The 5750-nt window shown below is 49.2% G+C and overlaps 1 pseudogene; it reads left to right on the plus strand.

The window, feature by feature from the left end:
* The first annotated feature begins 5310 nt into the window (after positions 1 to 5310).
* Positions 5311 to 5453, plus strand: LOC138774625 (U2 spliceosomal RNA; annotated as a pseudogene).
* Positions 5454 to 5750: the final 297 nt, after the last annotated feature.

Genomic DNA, 5750 nt, shown 5'->3' on the forward strand with positions numbered 1-5750 from the left:
TAGAGTCATTATGTGGCAGTCAATCTATGGCAGTAATGACTCTACGCTATATACGCTATATACAGACCAATATTATTGCCATAGGCTGACCCCTGTATAATGACTTTATATACACTCTATATACAGACCAATATTACCGCCATAGAGTGACCACTGCATAATGACTCTATATACAGACCAATATTACTGCCATAGACTGACCCCTGTATAATGACTCTATATACACTGTATGCAGACCAATATTATGTGGCGATCACTCTATGGCTGTACTATATATACTGTACTGTGGCTGTACTGTATATAGTGTCATTATGTGGTAGTCAATCTATGGCAATAATGACTCTATATATACGCTATATACAGACCAATATTAATGCCAAAGAGTGACCACTGCATAATGACACTATATACAGACCAATATTACCGCCATAGAGTGACCACTGCATAATGACTCTATATACAGACCAAAATTACTGCCATAGACTGACCCCTGTATAATGACTCTATATACACACTATATACAGACCAATATTATGTAGGCGATCACTCTATGGTTGTACTATTGGTCTGTATATAGTGTGTATATAGAGTCATTATGTGGTGGTCACTGTATGGCGGTAATATTGGTCTGTATATAGTGTCATTATGTGGTAGTCAATCTATGACAGTAATGAGTGTATATATATACGCTATATACAGACCAATATTAATGCCAAAGAGTGACCACTGCATAATGACACTATATACAGACCAATATTACCACCATACAGTGACCACCACCTAAAGACTGAATACCACCTTATTTTTTTCTCAATAAAATACACCGTATTGCCTTAGTGATGTCATCATACACTATACATAGGAGCTGCAGCAATTACATAGGACTGATGAGGCCGGAGAATGGCTGCAGCTCCTATATACAGTCTATTCACCTCAACACTTGGAGTCAGCAGTGCTAATACACACACACCATATATATATATATATATACACACACACACACACACACACACACACACACACACACACACACACACTCATGAAAACACATTATACAGATACAAACCATCCAGTCCACACACTATACACAGGACATGTAACACACACTGCATTCATGCATTATACACCTACATTCATACACATTACACACTACATATACAGAATACTTACCCCCTCTAGCATGCTGGTTGTAGTGGTGAATCCCCCTCATGTTCCTTGCAGCAGCAGGCTGTCATCCTCACCCGGCAGCCCTCTCCTCCATCGTCCCGACAGCTCCACACCAGAGCAGGAAGTCACGTGCAGTGAGAGGAGCTGGAGGGAGGGGGAGCAGACACCGAGCCCACGTCCTGCAGCCTCTGCGTGACCCCTGATAGCAGCAGCCAGGGATCATTCCCAGACGCTGCAGGACGCTGTCTGTGCTCTCCTCTCCACTGGAACTGCGGTAGGGGGCCCCTGGGGGATGGGGGCCCTGGGCATTTGCCCTGCTTGCCCCCCCCCCTAACGCCGGCCCTGGGGGCTGGGCGCAAATACCCAGTTCAGCACAGAACTGCGTATGTCCGGCCGGCACCCTAGTACTGAATGCCATTTGGTGAACGGTATAAAAAGGCCCTGTGGATTTTACTCAGCAGACCCGCAGCCACATGTGAAGGTACCCATAGGGTGAGGTTTTTTGGGAGTGACAAAAGGAAGGGTGGGAGGTCAATCCCATACCCCATCAGGGTTTTTTCCAGGCAGTCCAGTCCAGACAGTCAATATCTTTTTGTACCCTTACTTGACCCAGAAACATAATTGACCGGACTTATCCTTTAAGCCAGCTGGGGACAGCACTTAAAAAACACAAAAGCATACATCCATTGTATTGGACGCTACACCCGGTTAGGACATCAAACTGGTTTGACACCAGAGTAGTTGCGTCAATTTGTAAAGCAAATGCCAGTGAGGTGTCAATTTAATGAAAATTGGACACGTATTTTTGGATAATGGAACTGGGGTAAAGCTTTCTTGAATCTGTACCTTTTTAAATGTCCTTTCTTCACCTCATGCATTCTGAGGGGGAGGTTCTCTGTCTATTTTACCGTATCCGTATCCTGCTAGACTAGGTGTAATGTTAAAGGGGGTGTTTTTTAACGTTGACTGTCCTGTGCTGAACTCTACATTAACATGTTGTCATGTTTAAAGAATGATTTTTACACACATGCATATCCTTAGCTTCAAACTTTAGTTGTCTGTACTAGGTCCTTCTGGGTCCAAAAGAATACTACTGCTACTAATGCCCTCACAGTCAATTGTTTATTTGGAAACATACTGGGTGGAAGCTGCCTTCTCAACTTTTCTGTCTGTAACAATACTAGCCTGAGAGCCATCAACTCTTGCCTTCTCCTGGTCCTCAACTGGTCTGTTTTAAATAATACTGACATGAAATCAATTAAATGCTGCCTCCTCCTCCTCAAGTAGCCACTCCTCAATAATACTGGCCTGGAATTGATCAACTGCTGCCTCCTCCAGCTGCTCAAGTAGTCTGTTTTTAATTATACTGGGCGGGAATCGATCAACTGCTGCCTCCTCGTCCTCAATTAGTCTCTCCACCATAATCCTGGCCTGGAATAGATAATCTGCTGCTGCCTCCTCCTCAAGTAGCCTCTCCTCGATAATACTGGCCTGGAATCAATCAACAGCTGCCTCCACCTGCTGCTCAAGTAGTCTGTTTTTAATTATACTGGCCTGTAATCGATCAACTGCTGCCTTATCCTCCTCAAGAAGCCTCTCCTCCATAATCCTGGCCTGGAATCAATCAACTGTTGCCTCCTCCTGCTCTTCTAGTAGTCTCTTTTTTATTATACTGGCCTGGAATTGATCAACTGCTGCCTGCTCATCATCAAGTAGCCTCTCCTTGATAATCCTGGCCTGAAATCGATCAGCTGCTGCCTCATCCTCCTCAAGTAGCCTCTCCTCGATAAGACTGGCCTGGAATAGATCAACTGCTGCCTCATCCTCCTCAAGTAGCCTCTCCTCAATAATTCTGTCGGACCTGTTGGAGCTGTACGAGGAGATGGTGGTGGAGGGCAGAATGCCTACGTCGTTGTGGGAGGGTATGATCACGATCTTGTATAAGCGGAAGGGGGAGAGATGTGACTTGAAAAATTGGCGTCCCATCTCTCTCTTGAACGTGGACTACAAGATCCTCGCCAAGGTGCTGGCCAACCGGCTGAAGAAGGTCATCGGTCAGGTCGTCCATCTGGACCAGACCTGTGGTATTCCCGGCCGCAGGATCGCAGACAGCCTCGCCCTAGTGAGGGACACGGTCCATTACATCCAAAGCCGCCGTGCACACGCGGCCCTGGTCAGCCTTGATCAGGAGAAGGCTTTCGACTGGGTCTCTCACGAGTTCATGGGCAGGGCACTGCGTAGGTTAGGACTTGGTGATATGTTTTGTCGTTTTGTTAACGTTATGTATTTTGATATTTTCAGCAGGATACTGGTGAACGGCTGGAAGACTGACCCCTTTCCGGTTCTTTCTGGGGTCAGACAAGGCTGCCCTCTCTCACCTCTCTTTTTTGTTTGTGTTATAGAATCCTTCGCGGAGGCTATACGGCAGAACGGAGAGATCAGAGGGATCACCGTACCCGGACCCGATCGACACGAGGTCAAGTGCTCGCTGTACATGGACGACGTGACCGTCTTCTGCGCTGACCAGCGTTCGGTGACTGCACTCGTCCAGACCTGCGAGAAGTTCGGAAAGGCTTCAGGGGCAAAGGTCAACTGTGGGAAGTCGGAGGCTATGCTCTTCGGGGAGTGGCACCTGGCTTCCTCCGCCCCCTTGCCGTTTACCATCAAACCGGACTTCATCAAGATCCTTGGAGTCTGGTTCGGAAAGGAAGGCGCGGCCCTCAAGTCCTGGGAAGAGCGATTGGCTAAGGTCAACACAAAGATCGGGCTGTGGAGCCTCAGACACCTCACCATTGAGGGCAAAGCATTGGTCCTGAGGAACGAAGTTCTGACTGTGCTCCAGTACACCGCACAGGCCTGGCCCCCCCATGTCACCGTCTGCAGGGCCATCACCAGGACCGTGTTTCGTTTCATCTGGGGCTCCAAAATGGACAGAGTGAAGCGCTCCGTGATGTACAAGGAACCCCGCAAGGGTGGAAAAGGTGTTCCGGATATCCCTACCTTGCTGCGGGCAGCCTTTGTATGTGACTGTGTGCGGAGGACTCTGCAACAGAAGAATGGCTCTGCGGGCAGGTCCATGTCTCGCCTGTTCCTCCTCCCCTTCTGGAGGGGTCTGAGCTGGGACAAGTGGGAAGGCTCCATCCCTTACAACTGGCACACTCCCTGGTTCTACGGGGGCGTCGTCAAGTTTGTGAGGGAACACCAACTGGAGGGACTCAAGCCCGACTTGTGGAAGCCAAAAACTGTCCACAAGCTCATCAGAGCACAGGACTCTATGGAGCTCGTTCCAGGGCTCACTGCGGCCACCGCAGAGACTGTATGGACTAATGTGGCTTCGGCGAAGTTGACCATTGGGCACAAGGACTTGTCTTGGATGGCCATTCAGGGGGGACTGCCTTTGAGGTCATTCATGCATGCCCGCAACCTGTGCAAAACGCGGTACTGCCCCCGGTGCCCCTTCGTGGAGTAAACCTCTTTGCACCTCTTTTGGCAGTGTCCGTTTGCTCAGGGCCTGTTGGACGCCCTGGAACTTGAACTCAGTGACTGTGTGCCCAGGAACAGGCTAACGCACTGCGCGGTGCTGTACGGCCTGTTCCCTGGGAATTCCGGCGATGAGGCAACCCGGGAGGCCTGGCGCCTTATGAACTGTTTTAAGGACGCTATATGGCTTACCAGGAACCGCCTCATTCTGAAGAAGGAGAGGATGTCCTTTCTGGACTGCCGCAGGCTGGTCCACAGCCTGCTCAGAGACTATTCCATCATGGACAGATCGGACCAGGAAGAAGAGGATTGATACCCCTCTCCTTCCCCCCTCTCCCCTTGTGTTGTGTTGTCTTTCAATAAAGCTTCGGGCCTTTGATTCCCCCTCCCTACCCCCCTCTTTCCCACCCCCCTTACCCCATCACTTGTCTGTATTGCTTTATTGTTTGTTGTTTTAGGATTGTTAAGGTATGCGGGAATGTTAGTGTAGCGGGTGGTATGATGTATAGCGTAGGGAGCCTGTGCTGTATGTTGTACCATGGTGCTGAGTATGTAGTGTCTTATTTATTGAGCTGTGCTGCGTCACAGTTTATGTATGCCTGACGACGACTGATTGTAATAAAGATATTTTCAATCAAAAAAAAAAAAAAAATCATCCTCCTCATCGCTTCTCGGCCTTTTGGCTAAGATGAAGTGTATTATCTGTTCTTACTGAACTGCCTTGACTTGACGGCTCAGGTCCTGGGGTACCCCCTGCACTCGGCCTTTGGGCATCGGCGATTTAATTCGTCTTAAGCTCACTGCAGCTATTGGGTGTAGGGCTATTCCCCAGGAACGAGAGTAAACCTTCCTGTCGGCCTGCTGCTCGATTGTCTTGTGCCCGACGGTTTGACCGGAGAACCACTTCGATCCCGCCTGCCGACGAACGATCGACGAAGACGCCCCGGAACCCCGAGAAGGACGACGCTGAACCCCGAAGAAGCCGGCAAGAAGGATTTGCATCTCTCCGCCCCCTTCGACGAGGATCTGCATAGCTCCGCCCACCAGGAAAGAGCTCGACCAGGAGAAGCGATGGCCTCTTCAGCACCGGAGATGAAGAAGAC

The sequence above is a fragment of the Dendropsophus ebraccatus genome, chromosome 15 (genome assembly GCF_027789765.1).
Source record: "Dendropsophus ebraccatus isolate aDenEbr1 chromosome 15, aDenEbr1.pat, whole genome shotgun sequence".
Classification (NCBI taxonomy): Eukaryota; Metazoa; Chordata; class Amphibia; order Anura; family Hylidae; genus Dendropsophus; species Dendropsophus ebraccatus.